The 21,175-nt window shown below is 44.1% G+C and overlaps 1 protein-coding gene across 3 annotated transcripts in view; it reads right to left on the reverse strand.

Annotated features, from left to right (window-relative positions):
- The window catches only part of TDRD7 (tudor domain containing 7), a 65,908-nt gene extending 46,083 nt beyond the window's left edge, over positions 1–19,825 (reverse strand). Inside the window, exon 1 of one of the 3 annotated variants that reach the window (XM_060763766.2) lies at positions 19,754–19,825. The gene's annotated coding sequence lies outside the window, so the exon portion shown is untranslated. The other 2 variants (XM_060763768.2, XM_060763767.2) reach the window with 2 other exon arrangements.
- Between the last annotated feature and the right edge of the window lie 1,350 nt (positions 19,826–21,175).

Below are 21,175 nucleotides of genomic sequence, written 5' to 3' on the forward strand. Positions count from 1 at the left end.
AGTTCCCACCTATGGGACTGTTGGTGTGCACTGCAGGCGATGCAACAAGCTATTGGCATATATACTAATGCTTGTTAAATAATACCTTTCTCAATTCTGAAATTATGCTATGAGCTAAAAAAAACCAATGGTATTAATTTGAGATTACGAACTTTAACCAAAATTCAAGACATTTCTCTACAACATGCACAATTAAGAGTTAAATACTGGGTTGCTGTGGGTTTTTCGGGCTGCATGACCATGTTCCAGCAGCATTCTCTCCTGACGTTTCACCTGCATCAGTGGCTGGCATCTTAAGAGGTTTAGTTGGCAATGAAGGAAGTGGAGTGTGTGTGTGTGTGTATGTATGTATGTATGTATGTATGTTCAGAGTGGGAAACAGAACCCATCTGTTTGAAGCAAGTGATGAATTAGCAAGCTTGTCTTAGCATTTGAGTAGCCTTGAAGTTTCCAAAATCAACCAGTGAGGGTATATGCATAGAGGTAGCCTGGCCTTTGTTGCCTGGAGGCATCCTCTGTTTAGGTGTCGACTGGTATATGTTTGTTTGTCTGGATTTTCCCTGTTTCTGCGTGGAAATCTGGTAACCAGATTTTGTTCATTTTCATGGTTTCCTCCTTCTGTTGAAATTTTCAATGTGCTTGTGAATTTCAATGGCTTCTCTATATAGCCCAACATGATGGTTCTCAGAATGGCCCAGCATTTCTCTTTTTTTCCTTTACATTTACATTCATAGAATCATAGAATCAAAGAGTTGGAAGAGACCTCAAGGGCCATCCAGTCCAACCCCCTGCCAAGAAGCAGGAATATTGCATTCAAATCACCCCTGACAAATGGCCATCCAGCCTCTGCTTAAAAGCTTCCAAAGAAGGAGCCTCCACCACACTCCGGGGCAGAGAGTTCCACTGCTGAACGGCTCTCACAGTCAGGAAGTTCTTCCTAATGTTCAGATGGAATCTCCTCTCTTGTAGTTTGAAGCCATTGTTCCGCATCCTAGTCTCCAAGGAAGCAGAAAACAAGCTTGCTCCCTCCTCCCTGTGGCTTCCTCTCACATATTTATACATGGCTATCATATCTCCTCTCAGCCTTCTCATTGAGCCAATATTTTTATTGATTTTTTTAAAAAATCATTCTTGATAAAATTAGCGCAATGATGCAAGAAGACAAGATTGTGAGTGGAGAAAGGTAAAGTAAAGAACCATCTGTGGGAATAATGAAGATGCCTATACAGCAGGCATGGACAAACTTTAGCCCTCCAGATGTTTTTGGACTGCAACTCCCACAATTCCTAACAGCCTACCAGATGTTAGGAATTGTGGGAGTTGAAATCCAAAACACCTGGAGGACTGAAGCTTGTCCATGCCTGCTATACAGATTGAATGAGCATCCCTTATCCAGAATCCTCAAATCCCAAATTGTCCACATAAAGTGTAAGAGTGACACCTTTGCTTTCTCATGGCTCAATGTACACAAGCTTTGCTTCTGCTCCCAAATTCTTACAAATAATTTGTATAAAATGACCTTAAGCTATGTGTATAAGGTGTACAGGAAACATAAATAGATTTCCTGTTTAAGTTTGGGTCCCATCTCAAAGCTCATATATATGTGAAAGTATGTGTGTGTGTGTGTATGTATGTGTCTGTGTATCACACACACATATCAGCCTCCTCCTAGTAGAATCAAATCAAGGAAAAGCTAAACCAAATGTGAGGCCCCCCACGAGGGTCTGCTTCCAGGGGCAAACCAAGAATGGGCAACTTACTGAACAGACTCAGAAGTGATGTTGGGAGATAAAAAGACAACATGGCTCAATGGCACTATCTAGAACACTGGTTCTCAACCTGTGGGTCCCCAAATGTTTTGGCCTTCAACTCCCAGAAACCCTAACAGCTGGTAAACTGGCTGGGATTTCTGGGAGTTGTAGGCCAAAACACCTGGGGACCCACAAGTTGAGAACCACTGATCTAAAAGACTTCTCCACCTTGTGTGACTGCGGAGCAGAACAAACAACTTCTTCACATCTGTATGCTTGCCCACACTGCTTGGCCTCATGCACAGAGGAAGAACTGTTTAAAGCCACAGACAATGTGGTCGCCATTGCCTGTTTTTGGTCTAAAATGATTTAGCTGTATGTGTTCCCTCTATTATATCAGTTTTTTACTTGTTCATTTATGCAATGCTTTTGACACACACATACACACTCACTCTCTCCCCCTCTCCCTCTATATATATATGGGTGGGTCAAAAAGTAATGCCTCCATTGGGTTGTTGTGGGTTTTTCCGGGCTATATGGCCATGTTCTGGAGGCAATTTTTCTTCTGACGTTTCGCCTGCATCTATGGCAAGCATCCTCAGAGGTAGTGATGTCTGTTGGAAGTAGGAAAAATTGGTTTATATATCTGTGGAATGACCAGGGTGAGACAAAGGACTTTTGTTTGTTGGGGCAAGATCTTGTAAGCTGCACTGAGTCCTTCGGGAGATGGTAGCGGGGTACAAATAAAGGTTTATTATTATTATTATTATTATTATTATATTACTAATAATATTACAGCATAATGGTATAGTACAATATAGTAATATTTAATACTGATATTGCACTATGCTAATAACATAATATATTGTATGTGTATATATCTTGTAAGCTGCTCTGAGTCCCCTTCGGGGTGAGAAGGGCAGCATATAAATGACGTAAATAAATAAATAATATCAAGGCAGAAAATCCCACAATATCTGCTTTGAACTGGGTTATCTGAGTTCACACTGACATATATTCCAGTTCAAAGCAGATAAATGTGGGACTTTATTCAGTTGTGTGGAAGGGGCCCCAGATGCTTTCTAGCATTCTCTCAAGGAATATTTAGGTCTTACAACATGACACTATGGCCAAGTTCCTGCAAAGGTTGACCATAAAGTCTCACTGGATGACTTAGGGCCCTTCTACACAGCCATATAACCCAGAATATGTTATTATTACTATATATTATTATTGTATATACATATAATATTATAATGTAATACAATGTAATACTAATAATATAGTATAATAATATATTTTATACCACATGTAATATCTGTATAAATAAAAATGTAATGTTCGTTTGTGGTATTCACAGAACTCAAAAACCCCTGGATGAATTGGCACCAAATTTGGACACAAGACACCTAACAATCCAATGTATGTCCTTCACTCAAAAAATTGATTTTGTCATTTGGGAGTTGTAGCTGCTGGGATTTATAGTTCACCTACAATCAAAGAGCATTGAACCCCACCGACAATAGAATTGAACCAAACTTGGCACATAGTTCTCCCATAACCACCAGAAAATACTGGAAGGGTTTGGTGGACAGTGTCTTTTGGTTTAGGAGTTGTAGTTCACCTACATCCAGAGATCACTGTGGACTCAACCAATGATGGATCTGGACCAAACTCTACACGAATACTCAATATGCCCAAATGTGAACACTGGTGGAGTTTGGAGGAAATAGAATCTTGACATTTGGGAGTTGTAGTTGCTGGGATTTATAGTTCACCTACAATCACAGAGCATTCTGAACCCCACCAACAATAGAATTGGGCCAAACCTCTCACACAGAACCCCCATGTGGGCCACAGCAACGCATGGCAGGGGATGGCTAGTTACTAATAATATTACAGCATAATGGTATAGTACAATATAGTAATATTTAATACTGATATTGCACTATGCTAATAATATATTGTATGTGTATATATCTTGTAAGCTCCTCTGAGTCCCCTTCGGGGTGAGAAGGGTGGCATATAAATGCCGTAAATAAATAAATAATATCAAGGCAGAAAATCCCACAATATTTGCTTTGAACTGGGTTATCCGAGTCCACACGGCCATATATCTCAGTTAAAAGCAGATCATGTGGGACTTTATTCAGTTGTGTGGAAGGGGCCCCAGATGCTTTCTGGCATTCTTTCAAGGACTATGGCCAAGTTTCTGCAAAGGTTGACCATAAAGTCTCACTGGATGACTTGGGGCCCTTCCACACAGCCATATAACCCGGAATATCAAGGCAGAAATCTGCTTTGAACTGGGTTATCTGAGTCCACATTGCCATTTAACCCAGTTGCTGCAAAAGCAGATAATGTGGGATTTTATTCCACTGTGTGGAAGGGGCCTTAGATATTTTGAAGTATTTTATATATTTATTTATAAATATGGATATAAATATATTTATAAATAAATATTAATATGGATAAGATAGATCTACAGCACACTACAAGGGTGCAATCAACCACTAAATTCAATGGGAACCCATTACACCTGTCCCTCACCGCTTGGAATCCATGGGACATTGGATCTAAATCTACACTGTAGAATGAACACGGTCTGACACCGCTTCAACTGCTATGGAATCTTGGGAGATGTGGCTTTCAAACGGGTGTCCCCGCCAAACTACAACTCCCAGGATGCCAGGGCGCGAGCATGGCCGTTGGAACGGCGTGAAACCGCATCTGTTCTACACTGTGGAGGCACTGGGGCCAAACAAACGCAACACAAGGGAGTAGCAACGCTCCCCGAAGCCAATGGGATACATTGCAAGCCGGCCCGGCTTTTCCGGCAGGTGCGGCAAGTACCTGGAGCGAGGCGCGCGCCCTGACCTCACTCGCCTTCAGGCGCGCGGCGACCCACCGCAGGGTCTTCTGCGACGCCTGCCCGTTGGCCCCCACGATGTGATGCGATGCCACGCAATGCAATGGAGTGAACTCACCTCGCCCTCAGCGGCTCTACGCAGCCGGCGGCCCCGCCCTCCTCTCGCTAAGCCCCGCCCCCCGCTCACGCGCTTGACAATCCTTCCCTCTTCTCCTCTCCGGACGCACTCGGGCTCCCTAACAACACGGAAGAGCGCCGAGTGTGGGGACTGAGGTGTGTGGGGCCGCGCATGCTCAATAGCCAGGGCCGCGCGCCGCAACCGCCGCTCCCTCGGGCCCGCCCCCCTCCCCGCAGCACGTGCAAGCCACCAATAGGATCGCTGGAGAGTGCTCTGCTTCCAAAGAGGATTCCAGGCCATCAGTGGAGAAGGAGCCAGAATATTCCTTTTCCTCTACCTCCTTCCAGCAGAAAGCCCTGCTCTTCTTGGGAAGTTGAGGCTACTCTTGTCCCATTAAAGGAGCCTGCAGGGGGTTAGGCTTCTGCAAGGCCTGAGTAGGAATCCCTGCTCAGCCCAGCTGGGCAAGTCACACTCTCTCAACCCCTTCCACACAGCTGCATCAAATCCACATTGATCTGGATTATATGGAAGTGTGGGCCCTTTCACGCTGCCCCTTTATCCCAGATTGACCTAGGTAAAAGTATGATAGCTGGGACCAAGTGCGGGTAGCACTACTCTGATTCTGGAATGCTACTTCGACAACAACATGCCCTAAACGGTTCCGGCCCAAGATACCTAACTGACCGCCTCTCGGCCTATGAGCCAACGAGGACTTTGAGATCTTCCGGGGAGGCCCTGCTCTCGATCCCGCCTGCGTCACAGGCACGGCTGGCGGGGATGAGAGATAGGGCCTCGGTGGTGGCTCCTCGGCTGTGGAACACCCTTCCCGTGGACATCAGGTTAGCTCCCTCCCTATTGATATTCCGCAGGAAGTTAAAGACCTGGCTATTTAAGAAGGCATTTGAACAAGAAGTGCAATGACTGGTAATTTGACTATAGGAATGGAACAACGGAAATGTTATCGGATTGTGGGTTTGACGATGAGACGACTCGGAATGGCTTCTGTAGTAATGTTGATGTTTTGATGAGATGTTTTTTGATAATAATGATTGTGGATTATTTTACACTATGTTTTGTATTTTGCACCTGTTTTTCTATGTTGTACACCGCAATGAGTCGCCCTTGGGCTGAGAATTGCGGTATATAAGCGAAGTAAATAAATAAATAAATAAATAATAAACAATGATGATGATGATGATAATAATAATAATGACTCTGGAATAAGCAAAGCAGTTTATTGAATATTAATGTAGCAATAGCCAAAAAGGAAAAAAGCATTCAAACAAGTAATAATGAAATGTCCACAAAATAGTCAGTTAAGAAATGTAATATAATAATTCAGTCAATCTCTAAGTGAGGAAACAGGAAGGTCCCAAAATCCAGTAAACAAATACATAGGAGTAAAGTTTTTCAGTTCCGAAAGTTTGCAAAAGACCAAAGTCCCTTGAAGAAACAAAAACACACTTGAACCAATAAATCCAAATACAGGAGCTTGAAACCAAGACAAACAGCTTACAAAAATCCCAGCATGGACATAAATTCAAGGCAGAAGTATACAGGAATCTCAGCATGAATAGGAAGGCATGGATATTAGGCATGAAGCAAAAGACATGGTTGTACATGAAAAACAAATGCTGGACTCACTTAAGACTATAGATTCACAGGTCCTATATGTATTCAGAAAGCCATAGCAAAAACATTCCGTTTTCTCTCTCTAACCCCTCTTTTCTCTCAATCTTGCAGAGTGCCTCCTCCCTAATTCAAGGTGAATATCAAGCAAAAAGTGGGCGCTAGAAACAATACCATATGAAAGCTGACTGACACAACCTGGGGATCACAACCAGATACAGTGAAGATATCTCCCACTTTGCTACTCTGCTGCTGAGTACGCATGCCCAGTGTGGAACACATCTCACCATGCAAAAACAATGGATGTGGCTCTTAATGAGACTGACATCGAACATGGAAACCCCTGCCTTCAAATTGATCTGACCGTAGCAGGGAGTTCCACAATTCCTGGGAGTATGAATTTTCCAAGTATCAACAGGACAGTGGCACCAGCAACCGCTACATCAAGGAACTTATTTTTTCCTTCCTTTCAGATTTCCCTTGCTATTCCCTAATAAAAAAAGTATCCCTTTTCCTAAGTTTCAGCTCTCTGCATGATACATTGTATCCTTTACTGACTCTTAACTATGCTCCAACCCATGAAGCCCTGCTGACTCGGCCGGGACACTAGAATGATGTTCCAGGTGGCATGGAACAGCGATCCTTTAAACCGCAGATAACAGGACCCACCCAATTTCGGTATCTGTGACTTAACCGATCTGCTCTGAACCAACGCTATCTTCTTCCTTGATTAATTATAAGACTAACTGCTATCTTGCTTTCTGCTGAACTGACGCCTACGCTCCTCAGATCCACTTTTCCCCATCCAAAATACCCATGTGGAAATCAAGACATTTTTTGTGATCCCATGGTTCCGCATGACATCAGTGTCTGTGTCTCCTTTTTTCTTGTGTGTATCGCCTCGAGTGGTGCTTACAGACCCCGGAAATCCCTCTTGTGTCACCCCTAAAACCCAGGCCAGCATTAGGCCACTCTAATCATTATTAATTGGGTTCCCTTTCTTATGAAAGAACCTCCTTTTTTATTAATGGACTTCGTCTGCTCAGCGCCTTTATGGACTTGATGCCTTCCTATATGGACTCCAGATGACAAGGATCAATTTTTCCCCAATCCTGCATGTTCCCCTTTTCTCTCATGAACTCTGTATATGTCCCATACCCCCAATTTATATGTATGTCTGTATAAAATATTGTGAACTATGACCAGCACCTCGGGACCCAGGTATTGCAAAACTTCCTGGGTCTTCACTCTCAATCAATGGACTTTTCAGGAATGTATAACCCGAGGCCTCGGGTTATTTGTCTATTGCCCATGCTTGAGAGTATAACCCGGGAACAACCCAATGTTTAAAATCCCGTATTTTCTGAGTGTAGGGACATGTAGAGATTTGAATATTTGCATTTTTTGTGCAAAACTGGGACATTCCTGCAACTGAAAATCTCACATTTTTAGCACTTTGTAGCAATTCCTCCCATGTTTTTCAGGGGATAACGTTTGGCCACCCACCATTTTGAACTGGGAGCTCCTAAGATCAAGGTACTGTATGGATGGGCCCTAAGATAAAGGGCAGTGTGGAGAGACCCTCAAATAACCCAGTTCAAAACAGATATTGTGGATTATCTGCCTTGATATTCTGGGTAATATGGCTGTGTCAAACTATGATTCTATTGCATTGAGCCATGGCAGTTGAAGTGGTGTTAAACTGCATTAATTCTACATTGATTCCTCTCCAGTTCTGTGTTGTTTCAATGCAGAACACAGATGCAGCACCACTCTCATGCAATACTCCTGTTTAATTAAACAATGCTAGTCTTCCATGCAGGTCACTATAAAGAGCTATAGTTGTAGCACAGAAGGAATAAAGTTATCCTTCATCAAATTACAACCGTAATGTCACTTATACATTCATTATTGAGTTTAAATTAGAAAGTTACCTGTAACTTAATTACTTCCATGCTCTTGAAAAATGGTACTGTTCCCTCCACCACAAACTTTCAGATTTAGACTGAGGCAAACATTTATTTGCTTTTACTGGGCCAGAAACCTCCACCAAGACAAACAAATACATAATATGACATGAATTACTTTATGCAACATTCCTTCAAATATGTAACAGATGAAACCTGGGACACACATGGCCAAGGTAACATCAGAGCGTGATGACACTGACAAAAGGATTAATGAAGAAGCACACACAAACTTAGAGGCTGCAGCAGCTGAGTTTTGCCTGGGTCTACTAGGAAGGGCAAGAGAATATTTCACTCCCTTTTCACCTCCATTTAACTCCAGCTGAGTTAACTGGGGCCCCTTCGACACAGATGAATAAAAATCCCACATTTTCTGCTTTGAATGTGTGGCAGTGTGGACTCAGAAAAACCAGTTCAAAGCAGATATTGTGGGATTTTCTGCCTTGATATTCTGGGTTATATGGCTGTGTTGAAGGGTCCTGAGTGCAGTACTAACTTACTACTACTTACTTTTACAGCAGTGGAACTAAACCGAGCACAAAGGGGGAAAGGAGGAGGAGAGAAAAATTGGGATATTTTAAAAGCAGCTAAAAAAGTGGAATGGCCGATGAGTCATAGGGACTGTCCCTGCCAAAATGGAACAAGTTTGGTGCTATAGGACAGGACCAACCCAAGATATTTTGCTGCCAGAGGCAAGCATTCCCGCAATCCACCCATAGAGGACAAACGGACTGGCGTTTGAGTTTTATTTTGACTCTGAAAAATGTTGGTTTGGAACCATCAGCCAGCATTGAGCATGCCATACCTGAAGATGGCAAACCCGCAAGAAGGCTTTCAGACAGGCACCCTCTAACTGTGGCCCTCCAGCTGTTTGGTCCTCCAACTCCCAGAATTCTTGACCATTGGACAAGCTAAACAGGGCTTCTGGGAGTTGGAGGCCCAAACAGGTGGGAGGTTTCAGTTTTGGATGCCTGCTTTAAGAGCATGCATCCCTACTGTCAAGGGACTATCACTGCACTACTAGCCATTTCATACCACCCAACATCCCCAACCTAAGACACCTTCCTCATTCTGCTTCATGGTAGAGTCCACCCTGATATTACAAAATGTGTATAATAAGGTCTTTATTCAGGGCTGGCTCAGCTGAGTTGGCATTTATCGGGTTGAATGAGGGATTGAGATTTGGCAATGGCAAACATGCCACACCTTTCGTCACCCGGGCACTGCCCTTGCTGCTCTGCATTATTATGGTCTCCTGAGCCAGAAGCCACATTGTTCAGAGCCCACAAATCCCCTGAAGAAGATGGTAGAGGTGATGACAGCCTTGGCTCTCAAATCTCTACTGCCAGGGTTTGGCTACAGAAACAAAACTGTAGCCTGGCTCCACAGGAAGGGCATGGATGACTAAGCCAATTGTTTGCATTGCAGCCAGGGTGGCTTTCCATGCCACCCTGTCCCTGCCACTGAGTCAGGCATGTAGCCAGTTTGGGGGGGGGGGGGCTTGAGAGGCTTCAGCCCCCCCCCCCCCCCCAATTCTCAGGGTGCTCCACGAGAAGGCCTTACTGGTAGATTATTTAAACTGTTATGTGTATTCATATCATGATCTGATCACCCTGCTCAATATATCCCATATGCATGGGGGTATTGGGATAATGATACAAAAGGTTTGCTAGGGTAGATCCTTACCCTCCCCCCTCTAATCAAACTCAGCTCTCCTCAAATCAAACTCAGCCCCCCCCCCCCCCCCCCGAATCAAAATTCTGGCTATGGGCCTGCACTGAGTTGGCCTATCTTCCTACCTTCTCTATCTTCCCTTCTCCCAGCTAAACATCCCCCAGGAGGAAAGGAGGAAGGAAAAAGAGAAGGAAGGACAAGAAGGAAGGGTGGAAGGGAGGAGAGAGAGGGAGGAAAGAGAGAAGGAAGGAAGGACAAAAGGGTGGAAGGGAAATGGAGAGAGGAAGAAAGGGGGAAGGGAGGGAGGAAAGAGAAAAGGAAGAAAGACAAAAGGGAGGGAGGGAAGGAGGGAGGAAAAGAGGAAGGGAAGAGAGAAGGAAGGAAGGATAGGATGGTGAGAGAGAGGAGGGCCTGAGAAAAGAGATCAAGGGGCCACATCCGGCCCCCGGACCTGGGATTGCCCATTCCTGCACTAGACCATGGTTGCTCCTCTTTGAAATGTAGGAATGGATATTATAGTCAATGTCTAGTTTTTGAGATACCAAACAATATTTTGTATTGTATTTCTTTTCTTTTAATCATAATCCCTATTTACAATGCCCCATAAATCAGTTTGAAACTACATTACAGGCAGTCCCCAAATTACATACATCTGACTTACATATGTCTCATAGTTAAGAATGGGAGTGAGACAACAGAATGTGAGAGGAAATCTAACCCTAGGAAGAGAAATTCACTCCTCTAAGTTATCATGGGGAAAAGGTGTCTTTCTCATCAATCCTTGTTCCCACAACAATCCAAATGTTTCAAAATGCAATTATCACAGAGTGAAAGTAAGGTGAAATCTTCTGAACAGGATCTGACAGCAAAACAAATATCACAGGCATGTTAACCCTTCCCTATGCTATCCAAAGTGAATATATGCATCTATTTGAATGGAGTTACACTTAAAAATGTGCCTGTTGATCCAACTTGCATTCAAATTCCATTTAAAACAAACCTACAGAACCTATCTTGTCTGTACCTTGGGAACTGCCTGTACAGAATGTAGTCATTGTAGATGAGACCATAGTTCATTTGGCCAAATACTTCAGATGCCCAGGCCCCAGGGATGTTGCCCCCTCTTCAACCCTTTCACCATATCCTCCTCCCCCCATGTATATTTGTGTCCACCACTACCCGTATTTCCTCAATTGTATGATGCCATTGATTGTATAATGTACCCTAATTTCAGTACCATCACCACCAACAAAAATACATTAAGATATACCTGCGATTGTAAGATGACTCCATTATCTAAGAAATAAAGTGAGCATTATCTAATAAATAAAATGAGTATTCCAACTGAAGAAATACAATATTAATTCAATATTATACAGGAACATCAGGACCATACAAAAGAATATTTTTCAGGAGGATGCTAATTTGCCTGAGGCAAACAATCCTACAGTTTAGATGGGTTCTCTGAGAAGGGCTTCTCCTCTTCTCCCCATCTGTTAGGTCTCTGCCATAGTTGAGATGCTGATACTCAGATCCTATCAGTGGGTGCATCTATATTGTAGAATGAAGGCAATTTGAAATCACATTAACTGCCACGATCCAGTGCTATGGGATTATGGAAGTTGTAGTTTTACGAGCCTTAACCAGGAGGTGCCTCACTAAACTACAAATCTTAGGATTTCATTGAGCCATTGCAGTTTAAAGTGGTCTAAAACGAATGTAGCTATACCCACTCTCTCCACTCAAGTTATTAAGGCACATCTACACTGACCATTTAATGCAGTTTGAAAGCAGCTTGAGAGTGTGACATTTACCTAATAATGTATATTGCAAAAGTGTGCTGCGTTTGCAAGGGCTATAATCTGACACAAGCAAAATTGGTGAACAGTCCAAAAATAGAGCCCTCAATGCGTATTAGCACATTCTAGTGTAAACTACACTTCACAATGAAAATTCTGTATAACGTGAATCACGGACACCTAAAGTGTTCTGCAGATCCACACATATGCATTTTAAGTGAAGTGTGAAAAAAACACCCTATTCTCCTTAGTTGTCAAGCCATGGATGCTGTGGATCTTGGGACCGGTTTGAGGGCAAACTATGAGGTGTGTAAACACCATCTGGGCTTCGAACTGCTTCCAGGATCTGCAATGTAATCATCTGCACCGTGAAATTATTTCTTCTGTGCTGGTTTCACTCTAAAGGCCCCTTCTACACTGCCATATAAAATCCAATCTGGTTTGAACTGGATTATATGGCAGTGTAGACTCATAACGGCGCGCCATGCAGTCATGCTGGCCACATGACCTTGGAGGTGTCTACGAACAATGCCGGCTCTTCGTCTTAGAAATGGAGATGAGCACCACACCCCAGAGTCAGACACGACTGGACTTCATGTCAGGGGAAAACCTTTACTTTTACCTTAGACTCATATACTTTATTTATTTATTTTAAACATTTATACCCCGTCTAGTTTGCCAGGTTAAAATTGTCATCCAAATCACTCCACTACAGACAAATAAAGTCTTATCTTCACCAGTAAATCAGTCTATTCTGCAAACGCTTGATCCCATAGACAGGATTTAAGTTTCTTCCGGAAGGTCAGGAGGGAGGGGGCAGATCTAACCTCATTAGGGAGGGAGTTCCACAGCCGAGGGCCCACCACGGAGAAGGCCCTGTCTCTCATCCCCACCAAACGTAACTGCGATGGTGGTGGGACTAAGAGCAGGGCCTTCCCGGATGATCTTAAGGTCCTTGGTGGTTTGTAAAGGGAGATACGTTCAGACAGGTAAACTGGGCCAGAACCTTTTAGGGCTTTACAGGTTAAAACCCACACTTTGAATTGTGCTCAGAAGCTAACAGACAGCCAATGGAGCTGAAGTAACAAGGAAGTCATACACTCTCTGTACCCTGCTCCCGTGAGCAACCTGGCTGCCAAGTGTTGGACTAGCTGGAGCTTCTAAGCAGTCTTCAGAGGCAACCCCACGTAGAGTGCGTTGCAGTAGTCTATTCGGGATGTAACCAGAGCGTGGACCACCGTGGCCAAGTCAGACCTTCCATGATATGGGCACAGCTGGTGCACAAGTTTTAATGGTGCAAAAGCTCCCCTGCCCACTGCCGAGACCTGTGGATTATAATGTGGATTGCCTGCTTTGATAATCTGGATTATATGGCAGTGTAGAAGGTCCCTACATTATGTGGTCTGTGTTGATGTGCCCTTTGAAGACTCTGAAATACATTTAGTTTTAAAGTTCACATTCCAGTTTTCCCCACCAGGCAGATTCTACTATCTCACTAAGGCCCTTTTTGTGGATTATCTGCTTTAAAGTGGATTATATGAGCCCACACTGTCATATAGTTCAGTTCAAAACAGGTAATCTGGATTTTATATGGCAATGGAAAAGGGGCTTCAGACTGGTTCCAGGATTTCCTATGTAATCATCTGCACAGCGAAAGCACTTTCTTCAATGCTGGTTTGAAACTGCATTAAAGCCACATACGGACCCACAAGAATATTGGAAGACAATCATCCTCGGAAAGCGAGGGATCGCCTAACTGGAAATGGCTAATCTAGGGGCCCTTCCATACAGCCGTATAACCCAGAATATCAAGGCAGATAATCCACAATATCTGCTTTGAACTGGATTATCTGAGTCCACACTGCCATATAATCCAGTTCAATGTGGATTTTATACAGCTGTATGGAAGGGGCCTAGATGGGGCTCAGCCTCTTCAAGGACCTTTCATTCCCATGCCCCAGATCAATTAATCAACCCACTATTTTAAAAATAAAACATACCTCCCCATCAGTTCCTCTGTGTGTTTACTGGAACCAGTTGAAATGGCCACTGCCAAGAAACAAAGCATTTTTCCCCAGAATCCAGATTCAACAGACATTAAATAAAGGAAAGTGCAAGACTAGCAATAAAAGAAAATCATCCTAATGCTTAACTAGTGTAATTTCACTAAAGCACTGTAATTTTTTGGCTTTAACTCCTGCATAACAATTTTAAAAGGGCTCAGGAAAAATTGGTGAAAGTTCATTTCTGAAACATTGTGCATCTGGATGTGACACATGATCAATGGAAGTGGGAGGAAGAAGGACACAAAACAGGAGGAAAGCGGAGAAATGGTGGGTATTTAAAAATGCAAAACCATGAATGCACAACCCCACGTAGAGTGCACCGCAGTAGTCAAAGCTGGTTTGAAATCAAAACAAAAAGAACTGGAAAGTCTTGCTACACACCATAGGATTAATGCAGTTTGATGCCACTTTCACTGCTGTGGCTCAGTGCTGTGGAATCGAAGTCGTACTTTTACCTTTAGCCTTCTCTGCCAAAGAGGGCTGATTCCTCCCCAAACTACACATCCCAGGGTCACAGAGCATTGATGCGTTGTATCAAAGTGGTATCAAACTGCCTTTATTCTACAATGTAGGTGCATCCTGTTTCTGATGAAGAGAGACAGCAGTTCCCTTCCAGAGATTTGGCAGACTTCTAAGGCATCTTCCATACAGCTATATGAAATCCACATTGAACTGGATTATATGGCAGTGTGGACTCCGATAATCCAGTTTGAAACAGATATTGTGGATTATTTGCCTTGATAATTTAATTTACGGTGTTCCCTCACTATTTTGCAGTGTCATGTATCATGTTCTGCAGTTGATGGTGGTTGGTGGTAACAGGCCTAGCAGTCGGTGATGGAAGGATTCATGTAAGTCTTAGTTCTAAAGGGTTGAGTAATCTGTAAGTAAGAGTTCATGGGTGAAAGCAATTAAGGGTGGAGGTCTGCAAGAGATAGGTTGCAACTGGGTGTTTCTGGATATAAGGAGCTAGCCTTGGGACTGATTTTCGGGAGAAAAGTATTTGTTTTCTTTTGTTGGTAGATGCTGCTGGTTTCCCCCCAGGTTTGTGGATTTTCGGTATCCTGACTTGTCTCCTGAACCTTTGGAATCCTGGAACCTTGAATCTCTGGACTGGCTTCTGACTACAGTATAGATTCTTTTTCCCTGGATTTGCTCATTGAACTCTCGGCATTTGACCACTGGACTGGACCTTTTGACTACGGTGTTATCTTGAACCTGCACCAGTGTTTGCTGTCAGTTTTGTTTATTCTGTGACTGAGTGCTATCTTTATGTTTTATGTTCTGGACTATTAAAACAGCCAGAAAGTAACTGCTGATTTAATTAAACTGTTTGATGCAAACTGGGTGATTGTTTGATTCACCTCTGCTGGAATAATGGCAGAGCCCTGGCATCGTGACATGCAGTTTGCCTATTGTGGACTCGCTGTTTCGTGGGTCCCTCCCCCAGGAGCTGCTGGGGGGGGGCAGGAAGAGGAGGAGGGGAGGGGAACCAGGCACTGAACCTTACCTTGGGGCTCGTCTCCAGGCTTATCAGTGGTGGCCTCCTCCTTACTGCCTCCACTGCTCCCCACTCCTTCCTCAGAGGCCTCAGCCCAGCCGGGCAGCGCCATCAATGGCTTCCAAGGGGTCTCCGAGGCAGGGAACAGCGAAGGCGGTGAGGAGGAGGAGGCCGCCATGAAGTAGAGATGCTCTGCCCACTCCTCCTCACCGCCTCTGCTGCTCCCTGCCACTGAGACCCCTTGGAACCAGCCTGGCAGTGCCTAAACGGTGCTCAGGGGACCTCCGAGGCTGGAAGCAGCAGGGGCGGAGAAGAGGAGGAGGCCACCGCCGAGTGGACAGAGTGTCCCTACTTTCACTTTTCACTTATCGCTGGTGGTCCTGGAACTGAACACCTGCGATAAGTGAGGAAACACTGTATATGCTGGGTGGAAGGGCCCTAAGGTTAGCTTCTGCTGGAAGCTTAACATAGTTTGGATTTATAAGTAAAGGTAAAGGTTTCCCCTTGACATTGTCTAGTCGTATCTGACTCACAGATGGTGCTCATCTCCATTTCTAAGCTGAAGAGTTGGTGTTATCCATAGACACCTCCAAGGTAATGTGGCCAACATGACTACATGCAGCGCCGTTACCTTCCTGCAGAGGCGGTCTCTATTGATCTACTCACATTTGAATGTTTTCGAACTGCTAGGTTGGCAGAAGATGGGCCTAACAGCAGGAGCTCAGCCCGCTCTCTGGTTTCAAACCACCAACCTTTCGGTCAGCAAGTTCATCAGCTCAGTGGTTTAACCTGTTGTGCCACCGGCTGGATTTACTTCATTGTTTGCTTTAGACCAAAAGACACGGAGAGGCCAAAGCCTGTAAATATGTCAAAGTATGCCGGACCTAACTGTGTTGTAACCAAATCAGAAGCAAAAATAAGTTTTGGTAGATGGATGCACAATTCAGAGGGCCTCACTGAAAAAGTAAGCACTTCTGCAATGCCACAGTATGTATGAACGACAGGCCTAAGCAAATGATAGCCCTGTTGGTCGGTGTAACCTCTAGATCAGGCATGGGTAAACTTTGGCCCTCCAGGTGTTTTGGACGTCAACTCCCACAATTCCTAACAGCCTACTGGTTGTGGGAATTGCTCCAAACACCTGGAGGGCCGAAGTTCGCCCATGCCTGCTTTAGGATGTTCTTAATCTACTTTCAATATTCCCATTATCTCACACATCAGCCACCTTCCAATCCAAGTATGGGACTAAGCAATCAAATATAACAAATTACTCAATTCCTATTAGTAATAAGTAAGCAACACTTAATTAAGGTATTCTTGTAATATAATAAGGGATAACTCCACCTCCCCACTTCTTTGGGTAAGATCACTCTGATACATATATTACTGTTATGGTTGCAAGGTTTTGGTAGTATCTTAATTGTGCCTTCATACCAGTGGCTTGTAGTATTCTGATAATATTATAAAGGTATCTCCAGGTAATATTTTAGCTATTTTCAAATAATTAGAAATTAGAGAATTGCCTTTTAAAATAGTAACTATAGGTATGATTAATTATTCTGGGGAGCCTTGGAGCTATAACTGTAACTATATATACGTAATTTTAAAAGTAGCTCTCCAGGCTTTCCACATTGTCCAAGATGAAGACCTGAGAGGTTATTCTTTTTCTTTTAAGGTGGCAAATTACAGGAGCTGTCTTTATAGACCTATCAGCATCTTATGATACTGTAAATTATTGCCTTTTCCTGAGAAAAATTTATAATATCACAAAGGACTACCACCTCACTTGCTTCATAGGAAATCTGCTACAAAACACGGGCTGTTTTGTTGAGTTCCAGGGCTAGAGAAGCAGATAGCGAAAGCAGAAGAATGACCTGCCTCGGGGGAGCGTGCTTGCGCCATCAGTGCTTAACATTTACACAAATGACCAGCCACTGCCAGGAAGGAGAGAGAATTTCATCTATGCTGATGATCGTGCCATCACTTCCCAAGCAGAGAGCTTTGAAGTGGTTGAACAGAAGCTCTCCAAAGCACTAGGTGCTCTTACTGCCTATTACAGGGAAACCAGCTGATTCCTAACCTATCTTAAACACAGACATGTGCTTTTCACCTTAAGAACAGACAAGCATCTTGAGCTCTGAGGATTGGAAAGGAATCCCACTGGAGCATTGCAGCAGACCCAGATACCTGGGAGTTACCCTGGACTGTGCTCTGACTTACAAGAAGTACTGCTTGAATATCAAGCAAAAAGTGGGCACCAGAAATAATATCATACAAAAGCTGACTGGCACATCCTGGGGATCACAACCAGACACAGTGAAGACATCTGCCCTTGTGCTTTGCAACTTTGCTGCTGAATACGCATGTCCAGTGTAGAAAACATATCACCACATTAAAACAGTGGATGTGGCTCTTAATGAGACATGCCGCATTATCAGAGGCGGCCCTAGGTAATTTTCAAAGGTAAGCAAACAGTATTTTGGCGCCCCCCCCCCCCCAACCAATTATGGATATATGTTTTCTGTTCGTCGTGGGAGTTCTGTGTGCCATATTTGGTTCAATTCCATCATTGGTGGAGTTCAGAATGCTCTTTAATTGTAAGTGAACTATACATCCCAGTAACTACACTTGCCGCACTTGCTCCCTTGCCTGGCCCGCTTTGGGTCCAGAGGCGTGCCTGAAGACCCCGGCGTGTGCACCAAAAGTCACCTCTTCTCCTGACTTTCTCCTCAGCCATTGGGACCGAGAGAGAGAGAGAGAGAAAGAGAGAGAGGTGGAGGCGCAAATACAAAGGAGGGAGCGGAGGTGGGAGATACCTCCAGCCGGAGGGCTCTCTCTCTCTCTCTCTCTCTCTTGGTCCCAATGGCTGAAGAGAAAGTCAGGAGAAGAGGCGACTTTTGGTGCACACGCTGGGGTCTTCAGACACGCCTCCGGACCCGAAGCGGGCCAAACGCGGCGGCTGCACCCCTTGGCCCACCCACGGATTGGGGAGAGGAGAGGAGGCGGGTGGAGCGCCGGGGGATCAGGAAAGGGAGCCAGTCATGGGGAAGGGATCGAATGTGGAGAACGATTGAGTGCCGGCTCTGCTCGTGCACCCGGTGGCCGGGTGGAGCAGGAACGAGAGGGGCTAGACGAGGCTCAAGGGCCCGCCCCTTTGGGAAGAGGATCACCCGGCAGCGAGGCAAGAAAGCCGAGGCTCCCCCCGGACTGCTAGGGCTGTTGTGAGCTGAGGGGGCACTCCTCAAGCGGCAGTCGAGGGACATTTACAGAGGCGCCTCTGCGCCCCTGGCAAAAAAAAGTGTTCTGCGACCGCTTACTTTGCGTAATGGACGAGCCACCCCTGCGCATTATCACTGGATGTCTACGTCCCACACCGGAGAAATCATACTGTTTAGTCGGTATTACACCTCCTGACATCTGCCAGGAAGTAGCAGCCAATAATGAAAGGACCAAGGCAGTGACAACCTGTTTGGATATCAGTCAGCAAGCCAACACCTTCATCAAGTAATAGCTTTATAAGGTCTACAGAGATACTCATAGGAACACCTCAGCAAGTGAGAGTTCAAAAGTGGCAGGCTCAGAACCCAGAACCTCAATCTATAGCTGATACCGGATGAGAAACTCCCTCCTGGGCACAGAAGACTGGGCGACTTGGAAGGCGCTGAACAGACCGAGCTCTGGCACCACAAGATGCAGAGCCAACCTTAAGAAATGGGGCTACCAAGTGGAGTCCACAATATATGAGTGTGGAGAAGAGTAAACTGCAGACCATCTATTAAAGTGCAGCCTGAGCCCTGCCACACGCACAATGAAGGACCTTCTTACAGCAACACCAGAGGCACTCCAAGTGGCCAGCTACTGGTCAAAGGACATTTAGTGCAATGCCAAGTTTTTAACTTAGTTGGTGTTTTTCTGTATATTATAACCGTATTCTCAATTTGCTTCTGACACGATAAATAAATAAATATAATTCCCTCTGTGAATATGAACAGAAACTAGTATGTGTGTTTTCCCCACTCATACCAATGGAATGTGTGGGAATCAATCTGTGGACGGAGATATTCAGCTTGGCTCAATTCAAAATACAATCCATGTATAAAATGGGCAGCTGAGCAAGAGGTGTGTATGCGTCACTATGCAAAATTGTTGTAGATCAATTAATTGATAGAATATCCCCTTATTGTCGCTAGAGTTTCATAGAGTAACAGAATATAAGAGATGCATTTCATTTCAAACACAAAGAATTCTTAATTTGTCTAAAGTTGGCAAACCTTGAGTGAAGCTTCCTGTTATTTTTACTGACATTTCCCAGCTGTTCAATCTATTTACTATGCTACTCAGAAGAATATCAGAAATGATTTAGTTTGGCTGTTTCTTACCTTGGGCAGCACGTTGCTTCTTGCTAAATTGAGTTACTGTAATGTTTCTTAGCCGGGAATGTGTGCAGTTCCGGAAAAAAGAGAAAGTAAGCTCCGGGAATTGAAAGTGAAAAGAGGACTATAGAATAAGGAAAGTGAACGTTCTATAAAGGTACAGTGGGACCTCTGGTGGTATGTACATGTAGCTCAACCACTTTGCTGAATACATTCTTCATTCCTCAGCTTGTCATAGATGAAAATAAAGAAGGGCTGGTATAATCCTTTCTATTTTTGCTGTGTAGATTGTGTGAATGAACTTGCTTATGTAGCCAAAATTGTACCAGCTATGCATATATCAGCAGGTGACAGAGGGAAGAAAACACTTGTGGGTCAAAACAGTGAGTGTGTAAGTTAAAGGTAAAGGTTTTCCCCTGACATTAAGTCCAGTTGTGTCCGACTCTGGGATATTGTGCTCATCTCCATTTCTAAGCCAAAGAGCCGGCGTTGTCCGTAGACACCTCCAAAGTCATGTGGCCGGCATGACTGTATAGCGTGCTGTTACCTTCCCGCCAGAGCGGTACCTATTGATTTACACACATTTGCATGTTTTCAAACTGCTAGGCTGGCAGAAGCTGGGGCTGACAGCGCCATCTCACGCTGCTCCCCGGGTTCGAACCTGCGACCTTTCAGTCAACAAGCTCAGCAGCTCAGCAGTTTAACCCACTGTGCCACCGGGGGCTCCAGTGTGTGTGTGTGTATAAATGTTCGTTTGTGGGATTAACAGAACTCAAAAACCACTGGACGAATTGACACCAAATTTGGACACAATACACGTATCAGGCCAACAAGAGACCATCACTCACAAAAGCACTGAAAAACACAGCAGAAGAGACTTTAAAAGCCAAAAAAAATAGAAAAAAATACATTACAACGCATGCGCAAAACCATATATATATATATATATATATATATATATATATATGCACAAACACACATATACACAAATTTATATACAAACAAAGCACATATACACAGACTGGGCCACAGCAACGTGTGGCAGGGGACAACTAGTGTATATATAGAGAAAGAGAAAGAGAGAGAAAGAGAGAGAGAGAGATGCATATACATATACATACTATACATATATAGTGGCAGACTGGGTCTAAAAATATTGATTGCCAGTAGACAAAGATGGCCTGCCTACAACTATAAGTCTATCATTTATTATTTACTTGCTTGGGTACCCAGCATTGAAAAAGTGAGCTTTTTAATTGCACAAAATGCATAAGGTTGTGGATGAACTACAACTCACATCATGCCAGGTTAAACCCGAAAAACTCCATCAGTCCTTAAAGTTTGTTATGTTGGGCAAGTTTGTGCTAGATGCATCAGTGTGCTGTATGGCTGCAGGGTAAACTACAGCTCCCAACATGATGAATCAGT

Source organism: Anolis sagrei, chromosome 2 (assembly GCF_037176765.1).
Source record: "Anolis sagrei isolate rAnoSag1 chromosome 2, rAnoSag1.mat, whole genome shotgun sequence".
Classification (NCBI taxonomy): Eukaryota; Metazoa; Chordata; class Lepidosauria; order Squamata; family Dactyloidae; genus Anolis; species Anolis sagrei.